A 21,590-nucleotide genomic window follows, 5' to 3' on the forward strand; every position below is an offset into this window, starting at 1 on the left:
GGGTGATCAGTGTCCCCATCATACACATATACAGGGTGTAGGGTGATCAGTGTCTGTGTTGGGAGCTGAGTTGTGACATCACCAGCAGAACCTGAACTGGCAGACTGTACCATCTGCTCCAGAGGGGGAGTTGCGGAGGACTGCCTCTCTAAACACAACCCTTCCTCCTCCCTATTGTATAATGTTATCACAGTCTGGGAAGGAGAATGAGAAGGGGAAGTGACTGATACTGACATCCCAGTCCTTAGTGAGATCAGGATCTGTCGATGGTGTTGTGTATTCCTGGTCCCCCCTCCTGATGGGAGTGGTTCGGTCCCCAGGCTGGCTGTGCTGTGCTGTCAGGCAGACCGGTAGTGTGGAGAGTGGAGAGGTGGATGTGTGTCCGGGGGAGGCAGCAGGATCCGGAGAGTGCAGGTGAGAGGAGCGTCCGAATCTTCGTATACAGGGAGGGCAGCGACAGAGCCTGTGTGTGCAATTACCCCCCCCCCCCCTCATCACCACCCCATTACACTGACTGGACGATTACCACCCCCCCCCCACCCTCCCATTACACTGACTGTACTAATACCCCCCCCCCCCTCCCATTACACTGACTGTACTAATACCCCCCCTCCCATTACACTGACTGTACTAATACCCCCCCTCCCATTACACTGACTGTACTAATACCCCCCCCTCCCATTACACTGACTGTACTAATACCCCCCCTCCCATTACACTGACTGTACTAATACCCCCCCCCTCCCATTACACTGACTGTACTAATACCCCCCCTCCCATTACACTGACTGTACTAATACCCCTCCTCCCATTACACTGACTGTACTAATACCCCCCTCCCATTACACTGACTGTACTAATACCCCCCTCCCATTACACTGACTGTACTAATACCCCCCCTCCCATTACACTGACTGTATTTATACCCCCCCTCCCATTACACTGACTGTACTAATACCCCCCCCCTCCCATTACACTGACTGTACTAATACCCCCCCCTCCCATTACACTGACTGTACTAATACCCCCCCCTCCCATTACACTGACTGTACTAATACCCCTCCTCCCATTACACTGACTGTACTAATACCCCCCCCCTCCCATTACACTGACTGTACTAATACCCCCCCTCCCATTACACTGACTGTACTAATACCCCCCCCCTCCCATTACACTGACTGTACTAATACCCCCCCTCCCATTACACTGACTGTACTAATACCCCCCCCCTCCCATTACACTGACTGTACTAATACCCCCCCTCCCATTACACTGACTGTACTAATACCCCCCCTCCCATTACACTGACTGTACTAATACCCCCCCCCCCTCCCATTACACTGACTGTACTAATACCCCCCCCCCCCCATTACACTGACTGTACTAATACCCCCCCCCTCCCATTACACTGACTGTACTAATACCCCCCCTCCCATTACACTGACTGTACTAATACCCCCCTCCCATTACACTGACTGTACTAATACCCCCCCTCCCATTACACTGACTGTACTAATACCCCCCTCCCTCCCATTACACTGACTGTACTAATACCCCCTCCTCCCATTACACTGACTGTACTAATACCCCTCCTCCCATTACACTGACTGTACTAATACCCCCCTCCCATTACACTGACTGTACTAATACCCCCCTCCCATTACACTGACTGTACTAATACCCCCCTCCCATTACACTGACTGTACTAATACCCCCCCCTCCCATTACACTGACTGTACTAATACCCCCCCCCCTCCCATTACACTGACTGTACTAATACCCCCCCCCATTACACTGACTGTACTAATACCCCCCCTCCCATTACACTGACTGTACTAATACCCCCCCCCATTACACTGACTGTACTAATACCCCCCCTCCCATTACACTGACTGTACTAATACCCCCCCCTCCCATTACACTGACTGTACTAATACCCCCCCCCTCCCATTACACTGACTGTACTAATACCCCCCCCCATTACACTGACTGTACGATTACCCCCCCTCCCATTACACTGACTGTACGATTACCCCCCCCCCCCCATTACACTGACTGTACTAATACCCCCCCCTCTCCCATTACACTGACTGTACTAATACCCCCCCTCACACTGACTGTACTAATACCCCCCCTCCCATTACACTGACTGTACTAATACCCCCCCTCCCATTACACTGACTGTACTAATACCCCCCTCCCTCCCATTACACTGACTGTACTAATACCCCTCCTCCCATTACACTGACTGTACTAATACCCCCCCATTACACTGACTGTACTAATACCCCCCTCCCATTACACTGACTGTACTAATACCCCCCCCCCTCCCATTACACTGACTGTACTAATACCCCCCCTCCCATTACACTGACTGTACTAATACCCCCCCTCCCATTACACTGACTGTACTAATACCCCCCCCCATTACACTGACTGTACTAATACCCCCCCCCCCCATTACACTGACTGTACTAATACCCCCCCCATTACACTGACTGTACTAATACCCCCCCCCCTCCCATTACACTGACTGTACTAATACCCCCCCCCCTCCCATTACACTGACTGTACTAATACCCCCCCCCCCCCTCCCATTACACTGACTGTACTAATACCCCCCCTCCCATTACACTGACTGTACGATTACCCCCCCCCCCATTACACTGACTGTACTAATACCCCCCCCTCCCATTACACTGACTGTACTAATACCCCCCTCCCATTACACTGACTGTACTAATACCCCTCCTCCTCCCATTACACTGACTGTACTAATACCCCCCCTCCTCCCATTACACTGACTGTACTAATACCCCCCCTCCTCCCATTACACTGACTGTACTAATACCCCCCCCTCCTCCCATTACACTGACTGTACGATTACCCCCCCCTCCCATTACACTGACTGTACTAATACCCCCCCTCCTCCCATTACACTGACTGTACTAATACCCCCCTCCCCTCACACTGACTGTACTAATACCCCCCCTCCTCCCATTACACTGACTGTACGATTACCCCCCCCTCCCATTACACTGACTGTACGATTACCCCCCCTCCCATTACACTGACTGTACTAATACCCCCCCCCCCATTACACTGACTGTACTAATACCCCCCCTCCTCCCATTACACTGACTGTACTAATACCCCCCTCCCATTACACTGACTGTACTAATACCCCCTCCCCTCCCATTACACTGACTGTACTAATACCCCCCTCCCCTCCCATTACACTGACTGTGATAATACCCCCCTCCCATTACACTGACTGTACGATTACCCCCCCTCCCATTACACTGACTGTACTAATACCCCCCCCCCTCCCATTACACTGACTGTACTAATACCCCCCCCCTCCCATTACACTGACTGTACTAATACCCCCCCCCCTCCCATTACACTGACTGTACTAATACCCCCCCTCCCATTACACTGACTGTACTAATACCCCCCCTCCCATTACACTGACTGTACTAATACCCCCCCCCCCTCCCATTACACTGACTGTACTAATACCCCCCCCCATTACACTTACTGTACTAATACCCCCCCTCCCATTACACTGACTGTACTAATACCCCCCCTCCCATTACACTAACTGTACTAATACCCCCCCCTCCCATTACACTGACTGTACTAATACCCCCCCCCATTACACTGACTGTACTAATACCCCCCCATTACACTGACTGTACGATTACCCCCCCTCCCATTACACTGACTGTACGATTACCCCCCCCCCCATTACACTGACTGTACTAATACCCCCCCCCTCTCCCATTACACTGACTGTACTAATACCCCCCCCATTACACTGACTGTACTAATACCCCCCCTCCCATTACACTGACTGTACTAATACCCCCCCTCCCATTACACTGACTGTACTAATACCCCCCCATTACACTGACTGTACTAATACCCCCCTCCCATTACACTGACTGTACTAATACCCCCCTCCCATTACACTGACTGTACTAATACCCCCCCCCTCCCATTACACTGACTGTACTAATACCCCCCCCCCTCCCATTACACTGACTGTACTAATACCCCCCCTCCCATTACACTGACTGTACTAATACCCCCCCCTCCCATTACACTGACTGTACTAATACCCCCCCTCCCATTACACTGACTGTACTAATACCCCCCCCATTACACTGACTGTACTAATACCCCCCCCCATTACACTGACTGTACTAATACCCCCCCCATTACACTGACTGTACTAATACCCCCCCTCCCATTACACTGACTGTACTAATACCCCCCCCCTCCCATTACACTGACTGTACTAATACCCCCCCCCCATTACACTGACTGTACTAATACCCCCCCCCATTACACTGACTGTACGATTACCCCCCCTCCCATTACACTGACTGTACGATTACCCCCCCCCCCCCATTACACTGACTGTACTAATACCCCCCTCCCATTACACTGACTGTACTAATACCCCCCTCCCATTACACTGACTGTACTAATACCCCCCCCCCTCCCATTACACTGACTGTACTAATACCCCCCCCCCTCCCATTACACTGACTGTACTAATACCCCCCCCCCTCCCATTACACTGACTGTACTAATACCCCCCCCCCTCCCATTACACTGACTGTACTAATACCCCCCCCTCCCATTACACTGACTGTACTAATACCCCCCCTCCCATTACACTGACTGTACTAATACCCCCCCATTACACTGACTGTACTAATACCCCCCCCTCCCATTACACTGACTGTACTAATACCCCCCCCATTACACTGACTGTACTAATACCCCCCCTCCCATTACACTGACTGTACTAATACCCCCCCCCTCCCATTACACTGACTGTACTAATACCCCCCCCCCCCCATTACACTGACTGTACTAATACCCCCCCCATTACACTGACTGTACGATTACCCCCCCTCCCATTACACTGACTGTACGATTACCCCCCCCCCCATTACACTGACTGTACTAATACCCCCCCCTCCCATTACACTGACTGTACTAATACCCCCCTCCCATTACACTGACTGTACTAATACCCCTCCTCCTCCCATTACACTGACTGTACTAATACCCCCCCTCCTCCCATTACACTGACTGTACTAATACCCCCCCCCCTCCCATTACACTGACTGTACTAATACCCCCCCCTCCTCCCATTACACTGACTGTACTAATACCCCCCCTCCCATTACACTGACTGTACTAATACCCCCCCCCTCCCATTACACTGACTGTACTAATACCCCCCTCCCCTCACACTGACTGTACTAATACCCCCCCTCCTCCCATTACACTGACTGTACGATTACCCCCCCCTCCCATTACACTGACTGTACGATTACCCCCCTCCCATTACACTGACTGTACTAATACCCCCCCCCCCCATTACACTGACTGTACTAATACCCCCCCTCCTCCCATTACACTGACTGTACTAATACCCCCCCTCCTCCCATTACACTGACTGTACTAATACCCCCCTCCCATTACACTGACTGTACTAATACCCCCCTCCCCTCCCATTACACTGACTGTACTAATACCCCCCTCCCTCCCATTACACTGACTGTACTAATACCCCCCCCTCCCATTACACTGACTGTACTAATACCCCCCTCCCCTCCCATTACACTGACTGTACTAATACCCCCCCCTCCCATTACACTGACTGTACTAATACCCCCCCTCCTCCCATTACACTGACTGTACGATTACCCCCCCTCCTCCCATTACACTGACTGTACGATTACCCCCCCTCCTCCCATTACACTGACTGTACTAATACCCCCCTCCCCTCCCATTACACTGACTGTACTAATACCCCCCTCCCCTCCCATTACACTGACTGTACTAATACCCCCCCCTCCCATTACACTGACTGTACTAATACCCCCCTCCCCTCCCATTACACTGACTGTACTAATACCCCCCCCTCCCATTACACTGACTGTACTAATACCCCCCTCCCATTACACTGACTGTACTAATACCCCCCCTCCCATTACACTGACTGTACGATTACCCCCCCCTCCCATTACACTGACTGTACGATTACCCCCCCCTCCCATTACACTGATTGTACTAATACCCCCCCCCCCCCCCCCCGCAGTATATGTGCGGTGTGTTCTCCAAAAGTGGGTAAAGTTAGTTTTGGGGGGTACAAAAAACACAATTCCACAATTATTGGGTAAAATATAAAAGTTGTGGCTACACCGAGTACATAGATACCCAACATATAAAACCTTAACCGCTTGAGGACCGCTGCACGACGATATACGTTGACAAAATGGCACGGCTGGGCACAAGGGCGTACATGTATGTCCCCTTTAAGATCCCAGCCGTGGGTCGCGAACATGCTGCCTCTTCTCCGTGACCGTCCCCGCGGGAACAGTGGACCCGATCGCCGCCGTTGTCCCGCGATTGGGTCACAGAGACGAAGAACGGGGAGAGGTAAGTGTAAACAAACTTCTCCCGTGCTGCCTAGTGTGGCTGTCACTGATTGACGCCCCCCCACAACACTCCCTTAGAACACGCTTAACCCCTACAGCGCCCCCTCCTGGTTAACCCCTTCACTGCCAGTGTCATTTTTTTTTACAGTAATCGGTGCATTTTTATAGCACTGTTTGCTGTAAAAATGACAATGGTCCCAAAGTAGTGTCAAAAGTGTCTGATGTGTCCGCCATAATGTCGCAGTGACGAAAAAAATTGCGGATCGCCGCCATTACTAGTAAAACATTTTTTTTTTATAAAAATACCATAAAACTATAACTTTTGTGCAAACCAATCAATAAACGCTTATTGCGATTTTGTTTACACACATTAGACGCATAACAGGGGTTATTCTTGATTGCTGTGTAAATACTGAGGCATTTGCACTGTATTTTCTCCCGGGTAACTGCTTTTTGGTTTTCTGGACTTTTCCTTACTTCCTCATAATAATCTGCTTTTTTACCCAAATATTAGACTATTATAGAAAATAGTGTTGAAAAATGTAGCGTAGAAGAAGTGTGACTAAACTTTAGATATGAAATAGAAACATACCGTATTTATCTGGGTATAGCGCGCTCCCGCGTATAGCGCGCACCCCTAAACTTGACCCGGATTCCTGTGAAAAAAAGTTTTTTTGTACTTACAGTTTTGGTGTCTTCCGCGGCGTCCATCAGCGGCCTCGTCGGGTCCGGCGTCCGTCTGCGGGTGTCCTCTTCGTCGGGTCCGGCGTCCTTCTGCGGCGTCCTTGCGTCCTCCCCGCTCGTTTCCCGCGCCGAGTTTGAATACTACGCCGACATATACCGAGCGCAGTACACTCATGTATCGTCGGGCAGGCTCGGCTACTCTCGCGCTGACGTCCTGTACGTCCAGGACGTCAGCGCGAGAGGCGCCGAAACAGCCCGAAGATACACGAGTGTACTGCGCTCGGTATATGCCGGCGCAGTATTCAAATTCAGCGCGGGTATCGGCGTATACCGCGCACCCCCGATTTTGCCCTGATTTTCAGGGCAAAATAGTGCGCGGTATACGCCGATAAATACGATAAATGTAACTAGGAATTCCTTTTCCATCTGCCTCCAGCTAAAAAACTGTTAGGTCCCTTGCACACTTGTGTGACTTGTCATGCAACTTGGGACTGCGAAGTCGCATGACAAGTCGCGCTCCAATGATTTCCAATGAGTACCGTTCATATCATACCGACTTCAAAGTAGTCCCTGTACTACTTTGCTCCGACTTTGATGCAAGCTGAGGTCCATAGACCTCAAGTTTACAAAGCATTCCCTGAAATCGCTGCAAAATGGCGGCCGTGAAATTGCGGTAGAATTGCAGAAAAATCGCAATTGAATTCACAGTAGTGTGGAAGGGGCCTTAGGCCGGGTTCACACCGGTACGACAAACGCTCCGACATTGGAAGCACATGTGTGAAAATCAATGGTTCCCTATGAGAGCCGTCTTAAAGCGGATCTCCACCCTATAGTCCGGTGTCACAGGTATTTGCACACACTTCCGGCCACACGTCACGGGCAAAAGACGGGTTTTTCCTGACTTCCCGTCTGTCCCCCGTTGTGTGCTGGGAACACTCGGCTCCCAGCACACAGCGGGAGCCAATCGGCAGGCGCAGCGCGACTCGCGCATGCGCCGTAGGGAACCGGGCAGTGAAGCCGCAGCGCTTCACTTCCTGGTTCCCTCACCGTGGATGGAGGGGGGAGCAGCAGGGTGACGAGCGATCGCTCGTCATCTGCTGCGGACGGCGCTGGACTCCAGGACAGGTAAGTGTCCTAATATTAAAAGTCAGCAGCTGCAGTATTTGTAGCTGCTGGCTTTTAATATATTTTTTTGAGCGCACATCCGCTTTAACTGGTCCGACACAAGTTGGTCCACTGTCTAGTCCAGTCTTTTTCAACCTTTTTAACAATGCTGCTGTCTATAGGTGCCCCCTGTGCTCCTTCATCCAGCCCTCAGGCTGTAATCGGCTTCCAAGTAGTCATCCAGGGGACGCACGGGGGGTGCGTTCCCTGGTTAACACTGACAGGCGTCTCAGCCAATCAGGTTCATCGGTTCTGGTTACCGGTAACCTGATTGGCTGAAGCGTCATAGAGGGTGGGTGGAAGCAGGATGGCTGACCCCAGAAAGGGAAGGGCATTTTACAGGGCACAGTGGCGACAATTGATGGGCAAAGGGGAGACAATTGATGGCACAGTGTCTGCGTTTGATGGCACAGTGGTCGACAATTGATGGCACAGTGGTCGACAATTGATGGCACAGTGGTCGACAATTGATGGCACAGTGGTCGACAATTGATGGCACAGTGGTCGACAATTGATGGCACAGTGGTCGACAATTGATGGCACAGTGGTCGACAATTGATGGCACAGTGGTCGACAATTGATGGCACAGTGGTCGACAATTGATGGGCACAGTGGCGACAATTGATGGGCACAGTGGCGACAATTGATGGGCACAGTGGCGGCGTTTGATGGCATGGCACAGTGGCTGCATTTGATGGCACAGTGGCTGCATTTGATGGCACAGTGGTCGACAATTGATGGCACATTGGTCGACAATTGATGGCACAATGGTCGACAATTGATGGCACAGTGGCGACAATTGATGGCACAGTGGTCGACAATTGATGGCACAGTGGTCGACAATTGATGGCACAGTGGCTACAATTGATGGCACAGTGGCGACAATTGATGGCACAGTGGCGACAATTGATGGCACAGTGGTCGACAATTGATGGCACAGTGGCGACGATGGCATGGCACAGTGGCGACGATGGCATGGCACAGTGGCGACGATGGCATGGCACAGTGGCGACGATGGCATGGCACAGTGGCGACAATTGATGGCACAGTGGTGACAATTGATGGCACAGTGGCGACAATTGATGGCACAGTGGCTGCCTTTGGATACAGTGGCTGCCTTTGGGCACAGTAGCTGCATTTGATGGGCACAGTGAGGCTGCAATTGTTTTTTTTTTTTCGTTTGTTTGCGCCCCCCCAAAAATTTTCAGCACCAGCCGCCACTGCTTGGAATTTTTCACAGAATGCCTACCCTGAATAGGCAAGGAACATGTCCAGCTCACTTTACACCGGCCAAACTGTTTTTAGTTTTTAAGAATCTCCATCATTTCCACCGGCGTCCCCCATGGGGGAATTCTCGCCGGTGGCGGGTATAGAAATAGAGATCTCTCTGGGGGACGCACACAGAACTGAAAACCTCACAGATGATCTACTTCCTCTCTATGCAGCTGTAGTAATAGAAGTGAAGATAAGGGGTCTGGCGGTGAATGGTACGCTTATCTGTCTTACCTGAGATCCACAATACTGCCTACAGATAACGCACTTCCGGTACATTCCATACCACGGGAATACCCGCTCTGTTTACTTCCACATCAAGCCAGCTTAAAGTCCAAGTACAGCCAACATTTTTGTTTTGAAACCCTTGCCAGGTTTTTTTTTGTTTGTTTTGCTGTCTGGGGAAATTTCCCTTCACTTCTTGTCCTAGAAATGGTAAGAGGAGATCTCCCAAAGTCAGGAGGATTCCCTTGGCTCAGTCATACATGTGGCTAACACAGATGCTCCTCTGAAAAGCGATCTGCGGTGGACCACTTTTCAGAAGGCATTAAGAAGGTGATACACTGTATTGTCAAAAGTATTGGGACGCCTGCCTCTTTAACCACTTAGGCCCCGGACCATTTTGTTGCTAAATGCCCAGGCCAGGTTTTGCGATTCGGCAAGGCGTCGCTTTAACAGACAATTGTGCGGTCGTGCAACGTGGCTCCCAAACAAAATTGGCGTACTTTTTTCCCCCACAAATAGAGCTTTCTTTTGGGGGTATTTGATCACCTCTGCGTTTTTTTTTTTTGCGCTATAAACAAAAATAGAGCGACAATTTTGAAAAAAATGCAATATTTTTTGCTTTTTGCTATAATAAATATCCCCCAAAAACATATATACATTTTTTTTCCTCAGTTTAGGCCGATACGTATTCTTCTACCTATTTTTGGTAAAAAAAATCGCAATAAGCGTTTATCGATTGGTTTGCGCAAAATTTATAGCGTTTACAAAATAGGGGATAGTTTTATTGCATTTTTATTATTTTTTTTTTGGGCTGCGCCACCTAGGGAGCAGCTTTATCTTTACGCCGGCGTATCTCTAACGTAAACGGCGTAACTATTTGCAACGGGCGCACGTACGTTTCTGAATCGGCGTATCTAGTCATTTGCATATTCTACGCTGAACTCAACGGAAGCGCCACCTAGCGGCCAGCGTAAATATGCACCCTAAGATACGACAGCGTAGGAGACTTACGCCGCTCGTATCTTAGCTTAATTTAAAGCGGGGGTTCACCCTAAAACTACTTTCTAGTATTACAATGTCCCGACACATTACAATACAATTATGCCTATTTTTTTTTTTTTTATGCTGTACATACCTTGGTACAGCTAATTCACCCGTGGCTTCCGGGTTGCGAATCCCGTGGGAGTGGGCGTTCCTAACTTGCTGGTGATTGACGTGATGACCAAAAACGAGCTCCCCCCCCCCGTCACGTAAGCTGCGTCACGATTGCCGAAAGGAGCCGAACGGCGGTGCGCAGGCGCAGTATAGCGCCGACTCGCCGTTCGGCTTCTTTCGGCAATCGTGACGCAGCTTACGCGACGGGGGGAGCTCGTTTTTGGTCATCACGTCAATCACCAGCAAGTTAGGAATGCCCACTCCCGCGGGATTCGCAACCCGGAAGCCGCGGGTGAACTAGCTGTACCGAGGTATGTACAGCATAAAAAAAAAAAAAAATAGGCATAATTGTATTGTAATGTGTCGGGACATTGTAATACTAGAAAGTAGTTTTAGGGTGAACCCCCGCTTTATGCGTATCTGGTTTCCAGAATACGCTTAAATTTGCGACGGCGTAGATTCAGAGTTACGACGGCGTATCTACTGATACGCCGACGTAACTCTCTGTGAATCTAGCTATTTGTGTTTGTCCCTTCGGATAATTCCAGATAAACTGTCATGATCGGCTCTCAGAAACTCTGTACTACTAACCATCAGATTATCGTACGATCGTTTTGAAATCTGTATTTTTTTTGTGCGATTTTCTGATCACATGTACTAGACATAAGGATTAGCTCACACTGCAGAAACGCAGGCCAGATGTGTTCTAGATGTCTTTCTGTATGCACATTTCTTATGCATTTTTGATGCTTTCCGGTGCATTTTTTCCCCCCTCATTCTTGTTCTCCAAAGTCGTTTTTTTGTATGCTGTAATGCACTCTGGTGTGGACTTTGCCATTAAAAATCTATGTAACCACCGAACATGTTTTTTTGATGCAAGAAAAAAAAAAAAAAAAAAAGATTATGATCGGCTCTCGAAAGCTGTGTACCAACAATCACATTATCGTACGATCGCTTTAAAAGGGGTATTTTCTGTCTATTTTTCTGATTGTGCGTACTAAGCATAAGGGGCTAGTTCATACTACAGAAACGCAGTCCAGATGCGTTCCAGATGTGTTTCTGCGTGCACGTTTTTTATGAATTGTTGATGCATTCTGGTGCATTTTTCCCATTATTCTTTTTCTCCAAAGTTTCCTGTTTTTTTTTTTGCTGTAATGCACACCGGTGTGAACTTTGGCATTGAAATCCATGTGCTGTATATACTCGAGTATAAGCCGACCCGAATATAAGCATCTAATTTTACCACAAAAAACTGGGAAAACTTATTGACTCGAGTATAAGCCTAGGGTGTCCATCTGCATGCCTCACTGTGCCCATGCCTAGACTGATGTTTGACCACTTAAGGACCGGACCAATATACTGCTAAATGACCCAAGGGGTTTTTACAATTCGGCACTGCGTCGCTTTAACTGACAATTGCGCAGTCGTGCGACGTGGCTCCCAAACAAAATTGGCCTTCTTTTTTTCCCCACAAATAGAGCTTTCTTTTAGTGGTATTTGATCACCTCTGCTGTTTTTATTTTTTGCGCTATAAACAAAAATAGAGCGACCAATTTTGAAAAAAATGCAATATTTTTTACTTTTTGCTATAATAAATATCCCCCAAAAACATATATACATTTTTTTTCCCTCAGTTTAGGCCGATACGTATTCTTCTACCTATTTTTGGTAAAAAAAAATTGCAATAAGTGTTTATCGTTTTGGTTTGCGCAAAATTTATAGCGTTTACAAAATAGGGGATAGTTTTTTTTTTTTTTTTTTTTTTTTTACTACTAATGGCGGCGATCATCGATTTTTTTTTTCGTGACTGCGACATTATGGCGGACACTTCGGACAATTTTGACACATTTTTGGGACCATTGTCATTTTCACAGCAAAAAATGCATTTAAATTGCATTGTTTATTGTGAAAATGACAGTTGCAGTTTGGGAGTTAAACACAGGGGGTGCTGTAGGAGTTAGGGTTCACCTAGTGTGTGTTTACAACTGTAGGGGGGTGTGGCTGTAGGTCTGACGTCATCGATCGAGTCTCCCTATAAAAGGGATGACTCGATCGATGCAGCCGCCACAGTGAAGCACGGGGAAGCCGTGTTTACATACAGCTCTCCCCGTTCTTCAGCTCCGGGGAGCGATCGCGAGGGGGCGGCTAGAAACGAATAGCCGCGCACTCATCCCGGATCGCTCCTGAAGTCACGGGAACCGCCGCATGTACGGGGGGGGGGGGTCCCGATCGGACCCACGTCTAGGCAGGGACGTACAGGTACGCCAATGTGCCTGTCCGTGCCATTCTGCCAACGTAAATGTACATGCGGCAGTCCGGAAGTGGTTAACATGGGAGTCTATGGAAGGGGTGCCCAGCTTTGCAAAATCGGTGCTCCCCAGGCGTAGGTCCCCCAGACAACAACAGCAGCAGTGCCAAGGTGTGCCCTCTCATTAAGACAGCCCTGGTGTACTGCAGCTTTCCTGTGGGTTTGCTGTGCTTAGCCATAGACATCTATTATATCCTGGTCTGGTGCACTTTCTGATTGCAGGAGTTTTGATGCACTTTCAGAAAGTGCACCACACCTGCAGGATATAATAGAAGTCTATGGCAAAGCTCAGTCAACCCATCAGTGTGAAAGCAGCCTTATAGCGGGCGCAGAACAGTAAAGGTTCATTTACATTTGCAGCTTTGGGGTTGGTAAAACCCTATAGTTAAGATGTGTTTTTATCATCCTCGCCCCAACTGCACCTCCCTTGGCTGCATTGGTCAGGGGTGTACACGTCGCAGCTGCAGCAGGGGATCTACCCCCTGTCATGGTGGGTGGGTGTAGCACCTGACAAGCATGAACCATTCAAGTGAATGAGGCCGCTCTGCAAAATTCCCTGCAACCTTGTGCAGTACAGTAAACAAGGGGTTAAAGCAGGCAGTATTGTGCTTCTTTCTCACCACCTGCTTTAACCCCGTGGACCCCGTACCAGGTGACAGAAGATGCTATTAGTTGCCTCACCACCTGATTTAAACACATGATTGCTCTGCAATTCACACAATTGCGACACGGTAGTACGGTAATTAGAGGTTTAGGTGTGAGGAGGAGACACTGAGCCCTGTGATCTTTGACTTCTCCCATGTTGTTCAGGTTGATCTCCACCTCTTTAAGGTTGCCTAACTCTGCTCTATAGAGTGTACTTGTCTCAATTAAGAACACTTAGGCTGCGTACACATGGTCGAACATGTCCGCTGAAACTGGTCCGCGGACCAGTTTCCGCGGACATGTCCGACCGTGTGTACGGCCTAGTGGACAGGTTTCCAGCGGACAAAAGTTTCTTAGCAAGCTAAGAAAATTGTCCGCTGGAAACATGTCCGTCGGACATGTCCGATGGTTAGTACACCTAATCGGACATGTCCGCTGGTTATGATGTGTAACCAGCGTCCCGAAATTCCGTGCATGCGTCGAATTGATTCGACGCATGCGTGGAAGCATTGCACTTCCGTGTTTGAGAACGTCGGTGTCTTCTACATCACCGCGTTCTCTGTCCGCGGGGATTTTGGTCTGATGGTGTGTACACACATCAGACCAAAAGCTCCCAGGAGACATGTCCGATGAAAACGGTCCGCGGACCGTTTTCATCGGACATGTCTCCTCGTGTGTACGGGGCCTTAGAGTATCAATTTGTATGCAGTCAGGCAGGCCCTTGCACTACATGGTTTTGGTAAATCCTGAAGAATTTTTTTTACAGAAAATCTAATAGTGTGTATGGGGTCTTAGTGTAATTTCTGTAGAGAAGAAAAGACTGCAGATAGACATGTACAACTTATGTAGGAGAATTTTGTTTCATCTCTGTGTTTTACCTGAGGATAGTTCCTTCACTGGGTATATGTAAGGCTCGTGAACCTCAGCTCGTGAACGGGAACGGCCATACCTGGGTCAGCTCGTGAACGGGAACGGCCATACCTGGGTCAGCTCGTGAACGGGAACAGCCATACCTGGGTCAGCTCGTGAACGGGAACGGCCATACCTGGGTCAGCTCGTGAACGGGAACGGCCATACCTGGGTCAGCTCGTGAACGGGAACGGCCATTCCTGGGTCAGCTCGGGAACGGCCATTCCTGGGTCAGGTCGGGAACGGCCATTCCTGGGTCAGGTCGGGAACGGCCATTCCTGGGTCAGGTCGGGAACGGCCATTCCTGGGTCAGGTCGGGAACGGCCATTCCTGGGTCAGGTCGGGAACGGCCATTCCTGGGTCAGGTCGGGAACGGCCATTCCTGGGTCAGCTCGTGAACGGCCATTCCTGGGTCAGCTCGTGAACGGCCATACCTGGGTCAGCTCGTGAACGGGAACAGCCATACCTGGGTCAGCTTGTGAACGGGAACGGCCATACCTGGGTCAGCTTGTGAACGGGAACGGCCATACCTGGGTCAGCTTGTGAACGGGAACGGCCATACCTGGGTCAGCTTGTGAACGGTAACGGCCATACCTGGGTCAGCTTGGGAACGGCCATACCTGGGTCATCTCGTGAACGGGAACGGCCATACCTGGGTCATCTCGTGAACGGGAACGGCCATACATGGGTCATCTCGTGAACGGGAACGGCCATACATGGGTCATCTCGTGAACGGGAACGGCCATACATGGGTCATCTCGTGAACGGGAACGGCCATACATGGGTCATCTCGTGAACGGGAACGGCCATACATGGGTCATCTCGTGAACGGGAACGGCCATACCTGGGTCAGCTCGTGAACGGGAACGGCCATACCTGGGTCAGCTCGTGAACGGGAACGGCCATACCTGGGTCAGCTCGTGAACGGGAACGGCCATACCTGGGTCAGCTCGTGAACGGGAACGGCCATACCTGGGTCAGCTCGTGAACGGGAACGGCCATACCTGGGTCAGCTCGTGAACGGGAACGGCCATACCTGGGTCAGCTCGTGAACGGGAACGGCCATACATGGGTCAGCTCGTGAACGGGAACGGCCATACATGGGTCAGCTCGTGAATGGGAACGGCCATGCATGGGTCAGCTGGTCAAAGGGAACGGCCATACCTGGATCAGCTCGGGAATGGGAACGGCCATACCTGGACCAGTCAACGGCCATACATGGATCAAAATTTAACCGGTTCAGCAGGAACCAGTCAAAGTCTGATCCATGTATGGCTGTTCCCGTTCATGAGCTGATCCATGTATGGCTGTTCCCGTTCATGAGTTGATCCATGTATGGCTGTTCCCGTTCATGAGCTGATCCATGTATGGCTGTTCCCGTTCATGAGCTGATCCATGTATGGCTGTTCCCGTTCATGAGCTGATCCATGTATGGCTGTTCCCGTTCATGAGCTGATCCATGTATGGCTGTTCCCGTTCATGAGTTGATCCATGTATGGCTGTTCCCGTTCATGAGCTGATCCATGTATGGCTGTTCCCGTTCATGAGCTGATCCATGTATGGCTGTTCCCGTTCATGAGCTGATCCATGTATGGCTGTTCCCGTTCATGAGCTGATCCATGTATGGCTGTTCCCGTTCATGAGTTGATCCATGTATGGTTGATCCATGTATGGCTGCTCCCATTCATGAGTTGATCCATGTATGGCTGTTCCCGTTCATGAGTTGATCCATGTATGGCTGTTTCTGTTCATGAGCTGATCCATGTATGGCCGTTTCTTTTCATAAGAAGTCAATCTAATGATCGACTTCTCATGAATGGGTTTGTTGGATCACCACATGCAGCCAATCAGCTACAGGGCTGATCAGTGTATTCTCAGGGCAGGGAAGTTCCGCATCCACATTGAATGTATGGATGGGGAAATCGATTCAGTTTCTTTAATTCAGCCCGCTGGCTGAACGAAAAAAATGGAACCATGTATTGCCAGCTTTAGGCATGCGCTGTTTAACCACTTGCCGCCCGCCAATGACAGATTGACGGCGGCAAAGTGGTTGTAGAATCCTGACTGGACGTCATATGACGTCCTCAGGATTCTGAGCCGCTGCGTGCCCCCGGGGGCGCGCATCGCGGCGATTGTTGTTGCAGGGTGTCAGTCTGACACCCCGCAACACCGATCTCGGTAAAGAGTCTCTCACGGAGACTCTTTACCACAATGTAAACAGGAAGAGCCGTTGATGGCTCTTCCTCACTCGCGTCTGACAGATGCGAGTAGAGGAGAGCCGATCGGCGGCTCTCCTGACAGGGGGGGGTTTGCGCTGATTGTTTATCAGCGCAGCCCCCCCTCGGATCGCCACATGGACCACCAGGGAAGCCCACCCTGGACCACCAGGGAAGGGAAGATAATAAAAAAAAGCCTGAAAAAAAAAAAAGTCTGTAAAAAAAAGATGTCAATCAGTGCCCACAAATGGGCACTGACTGGCAACATAGGTAACATAGGCAACATAGGTAAATCAGTGCCGCCCCACAGTGTCCATCAGTGCCACCCTACAGTGTCCATCAGTGCCACCCCACAGTGCCCATCCATGCCCAGTGCCCACCTATCAGTGCCCATCTGTGCCACCCATAAGTAGCCATTAGTGCCGCCCATGAGTGCCCATCTGTGCCGCCTATGAGTGCCCAGTGCCACCTATGTGTGCCCATCAGTGCCGCCTATGTGTGCCCATCAGTGCCGCATACAAGCGCCGCCAATCAGTGCCACCTCATCTGTGCCCGTCAGTACTACCTCATCGATGTCCATCAGTGCCATCTCATCGGTGCCCATCAGTGCCGCCATATCAGTGCCCGTAATTGAAAGAGAAAACTTACTTATTTACAAAAAAATTAACAGAAAAAAATAAAAACGTATTTTTTTTCAAAATTTTCAGTCTTTTTTTAGTTTAGCAGAGGTGATCAAATACCACCAAAAGAAAGCTCTATTTGTGGGGAAAAAAAGACGCCAATTTTGTTTGGGTACAGTGTAGCATGACCGTGCAATTGCCATTCAAAGTGCGACAGTGCTGAAAGCTGAAAATTGGCTTGGGCGGGAAGGTGCGTAAGTGCCCTGTATGGAAGTGGTTAATATAGGTGACAGGTCCTCTTTATCTCAGGCCCATGATAATGTTTGACGTTCATGCAGGAGAGATAAGGAGCAGATATCGGTGGCAGCTGATCACACCCTCCATGTGGAATGTCCCTTCACACTGATCTGTAGCAGAACGTGAAGAATTGGCTTCATCGGTGCTTTAAAATAGTCCCATTAATTCCAATAGCAGAGCTGCATGCATTCCTGTCCCGGCGTCCCTCCTCCATAGTGCTGTCCTCTACAGAGCTCCGTCCCAGCGGGAGGCTCCGTGTGCTGGTAGGGAAGTCCCAGCATTGGTAAATATTTGAAGTCCTCACTGTGTTTGATCGGTCTTTGTGACAGCATCTGGAGAACGTGGGAACACATGACCGTGTTGAGAAATGTTTATGACAGGCGTATCTTGAAGAATAGGCGTGCTGTTAACACACCTAACCACCTCCTCTGCTATATCCAACCAAATCAAGCAAGTTGGCAAGGGCAATGTTTTTCCTTGCTCTGGCTATCAACGTAGAGCTGTGCCAACAGTTTGCAGTTCCATAGATGTTCTGCTGCAGAGGCGGTGCGTCCATAAAGGGCGCACTGGCGCCGCCTCCTCTCTCCTGCCACCTGTGCATGAATCTGTCTATGGTCGCCGCTGCCACCCCCTATTCAGGTGTCCGGACCCTTTTCGGGCACCTGAATTACAGTGGCAGGGTATTTTTTTGGAACCACCTGATAGGAGCCATAGGCTCTAATAGGCATCCAAAAAGGTGAACAGCGGGCGCCATGCTGGGTGCTCGCAGTTCACTTAGCTTTGTGTTGGGAAAGCAAATGAATATTTGCTTTCCTAACACTGAACCGCCCCTCAGCCAATCAGGTGATCAGGTCTGTTACCTGTCAGCTGATAGGCGTCCGATCAAATCCCCTGTCGTTTCAGCCAATCAGGCGTCCAATCATGGCAGAGGACAGGAAGAGACGATGGGAGAAGACATTGAGGAGCGTGGAGGACACCGCTGCCCCACCGAGACAAGGAAAGTGCAGGGCGGGGGGGATGCACACTGGCAGCATTTGAGGGGCACAGTGGCAGCAATGGATGAGGGCACAGTGGCAACAATGGATGGGGGCACAGTGTCAGCATAGTGTCGGCAATTGATGGGCACAGTGGCAGCATTTGATGGGCACACTGGCAGCATTTGATGGGCACACTGGCAGCAGTGGATGGGGGCACAGTGGCGGCAATGGATGGGGGCACAGTGGCGGCAATGGATGGGGGCACAGTGTCGGCAATGGATGGGGGCACAGTGTCGGCAATGGATGGGGGCACAGTGTCGGCAATGGATGGGGGCACAGTGTCGGCAATGGATGGGGGCACAGTGTCGGCAATGGATGGGGGCACAGTGTCGGCAATGGATGGGGGCACAGTGTCGGCAATGGATGGGGGCACAGTGTCGGCAATGGATGGGGGCACAGTGTCGGCAATGGATGGGGGCACAGTGTCGGCAATGGATGGGGGCACAGTGTCGGCAATGGATGGGGGCACAGTGTCGGCAATGGATGGGGGCACAGTGTCGGCAATGGATGGGGGCACAGTGTCGGCAATGGATGGGGGCACAGTGTCGGCAATGGATGGGGGCACAGTGTCGGCAATGGATGGGGGCACAGTGTCGGCAATGGATGGGGGCACAGTGTCGGCAATGGATGGGGGCACAGTGGCGGCAATGGATGGGGGCACAGTGGCGGCAATGGATGGGGGCACAGTGGCGGCAATGGATGGGGGCACAGTGGCGGCAATGGATGGGGGCACAGTGGCGGCAATGGATAGGGGCACAGTGACGGCAATGGATAGGGGCACAGTGACGGCAATGGATGGGCACAGTGACTGCAATTGTTTTTTTTTAAATGGTGTATTATTTGCTTTTCATACTTGCTCACTATGAGATTCGTTTTCTGTATTCTGCAAAAAAACGTGGTTGATCCTGCTGCTCTCTATGGCCACGGTGGCCACCTTCTGTCCATGTCCCGAATTCAGCTCAGGATTTTGCAGCTGTGGTAACAACTCTGCACATGCTCAGTTTTCAGTGAGTTTCTATGCTGAACATTTCCTCCCTATCACATCTGGGCAGCCCATTGGACTATAGCAGGGGTCTCTAAACTTTTCAAACAAAGGGCCACTTTATTGTCCTTCAGACTTTAGAAAGGGCCGGATTGTGGCCAGCAGGGGCAGAAAATGTCCCGGGCCCAGCACCAGTGAGAATAAATGTGGCTTCAGGGTTTGTGGTCAGTAGGAGTAGGGCCCCTATCAGTAGGAGGAATAGTATCAGTAGAAGAAAGAGTGCCCCCTAGTGCCTCATATCAGGTGGAGGAATAGTGCCCCAAGGGCCGCATAAAGGCTAGCAAAGGGCCACATCTGGCCCTCGGGCCGCAGTTTGGAGACCCCTGGACTATAGAGTCCCACATGTGGGTGTATACGCGGTGGTAAATGACGGCCCACTCCCTCCCTCCTCCTTTATGCCCACTAACCAACTAAATACAATGGGCCAGATTCTCAAAGGGCTCACGACGGCGCAACGCCATTTGCGCCGTCGTAAGTCCTAATCTGGCCCGGCGTATCTATTCGACTGATTCTTAGAATCAGTTACGCATAGATATCCATTAGATCTGACAGGCGTAAGGCTCTTACGCTGTCAGATCTTAGATGCATTTTTTTTCCCGCCGCTAGGTGTCGCCGACGTCGTTTTCCCCGTCGTCTATGCAAATTAGCTATTTACACGAGATTCCCGAACGTACGCGCGGTCGACGCAGTGAATTTACGATGTTTCCGTAGCTTTTGCGACGCGTAAAGTTGCCCCTGCTATATGAGGGGCAACCAATGTTAAGTATGGCCGTCGTTCCCGCGCGGAAATTTAAAAAAGTACGTCGTTTGCGTAAGTGGTCCGTGAATGGCGCTGGACGCCATTTACGTTAACGCGAAACCAATGACGTCCTTGCGAAATTTAGGGCATGCGCAGTACGATCGGCGCGGGAACGCGCCTAATTTAAATGATTCACGCCCCCTACCTGGATCATTTGAATTAGGCGGGCTTGCGCTGGAGAATTTACGCTACGCCGCCGCAACTTTACAGGCAAGTGCTTTGTGAATCAAGCACTTGCCCGTAAAACTTGCGGCCGCATAACGTAAACGAGATACGTTACGGCCGCATAGTTTAGCGCCGATCTACGAGAATCTGGCCCAATGGGGTTGGGATGTTGCATGTAGATTCATGGAGGCATCACCTCCCTCTTATTCTAAGACACAGGCTGGAGGGGCGTGACAGCCTGTAACTGGCAGAAATCCACCCACACCATGTTATTTTCAAAAAAGAATTAAGAATTAATTTCAAAAATATATTTGTAGGACTGGAAGCTCCTCCTGCTTATAGTTCCCTGCAGACAGGCTGGGAGAGATCTGGGTCATGTGACAGCTGTATATCGATTACGAAAAATGTACTTTGGTTCTTTTTTATTAAAATAATTACAGTGTCATCATCCACATACAGAAATAGAAACAGTGTATGTTTAGTATCACATTAACCACTTGCCGCCCACCGTCATTGTACGTTGGCTGTTTGAAGAGGGATATCGTTGTTATGGCAGCAGATAGCTACTGTACCATAACGCCGGTATCC

The 21,590-nt window shown here is 50.3% G+C and overlaps 1 protein-coding gene across 2 annotated transcripts in view; it reads left to right on the forward strand.

Moving 5' to 3' along the window:
• Positions 1-242: 242 nt before the first annotated feature.
• The window catches only part of DOP1B (DOP1 leucine zipper like protein B), a 208,375-nt gene continuing 187,027 nt past the window's right edge, over positions 243-21,590 (forward strand). Inside the window, exon 1 of one of the 2 annotated variants that reach the window (XR_005747151.1) lies at positions 243-414. The gene's annotated coding sequence lies outside the window, so the exon portion shown is untranslated. The remainder of the gene's footprint in view (positions 415-21,590) is intronic. The other variant, XM_040338949.1, reaches the window with a different exon arrangement.

Source organism: Rana temporaria, chromosome 2 (genome assembly GCF_905171775.1).
Source record: "Rana temporaria chromosome 2, aRanTem1.1, whole genome shotgun sequence".
Classification (NCBI taxonomy): domain Eukaryota; kingdom Metazoa; phylum Chordata; class Amphibia; order Anura; family Ranidae; genus Rana; species Rana temporaria.